Source organism: Palaemon carinicauda, chromosome 11 (assembly GCF_036898095.1).
Source record: "Palaemon carinicauda isolate YSFRI2023 chromosome 11, ASM3689809v2, whole genome shotgun sequence".
Taxonomy (NCBI): domain Eukaryota; kingdom Metazoa; phylum Arthropoda; class Malacostraca; order Decapoda; family Palaemonidae; genus Palaemon; species Palaemon carinicauda.
The window spans coordinates 145043161-145044085 of NC_090735.1; positions in this window are offsets into that span (position 1 = coordinate 145043161).

A 925-nucleotide genomic window follows, 5' to 3' on the forward strand; every position below is an offset into this window, starting at 1 on the left:
AACATTGGAAGCATTAACATTTTCTCGACATTGGAAGCATTGACCTTTTCTTGACATTGAAAGTGTTGACCTTTTCTCTACATTAGAAGCATTATATTTTCTCGGCATTGGAAGAATTAAAATTTTCTCGACATTGGAAGCATTAACATTTTCTCGATATTGGAAGCATTGACCTTTTTTGATATTGAAAGTGTTGACCTTTTCTCTACATTAGAAGCATTACATTTTCTCGGCATTGGAAGAATTAACATTTTCTCGACATTGGAAGCATTGACCTTTCATTGACATTGAAAGTGTTGACCTTTTCTCTACATTAGAAGCATTACCTTTTCTTGACATTGGAAGAATTAACCTTTTCTCGACATTGGAAGCATTGACCTTTTCTTGACATTGAAAGTGCTGAAATTTTCTTTACATTAGAAGCATTACCTCTTTTTTGACATTGGAAGAATTAACCTTTTCTCGACATTCGAAGCATTGACCTTTTCTTGATATTTTAAGCATTGACCTTTTTTCAACATTGAAAGCATTAACTTTTTCTTGACATTGGAGGCATTGGTCATTTCTTAATATTTGGAGCATTGACCTTTTCTTAATATTTGAAGCATTGACCTTTTCTCGACATTCCAAGAATTAACCTTTTCTCAACATTGAAAGCATTGACTTTTTCTCGACATTGGACACATTGGGTTTTTCTTAATATTTGAAGCATTGACCTTTTTTGACCTTGGAAGAATTAATCTTTTCTCAACACTGGAAGCACTAACTTTTTTTTTTCTCGACATTAAAAGCATTGGCATTTTCTTGATATTTGAAAAATTGGCCTTTTCTTAATATTGGAAGAACTAACTTTTTTTTCGACATTAGAAATGGGGACTTTTTTGACATGAGAAGTATCGCCCTTTTATTGATATTAGAAGCATTG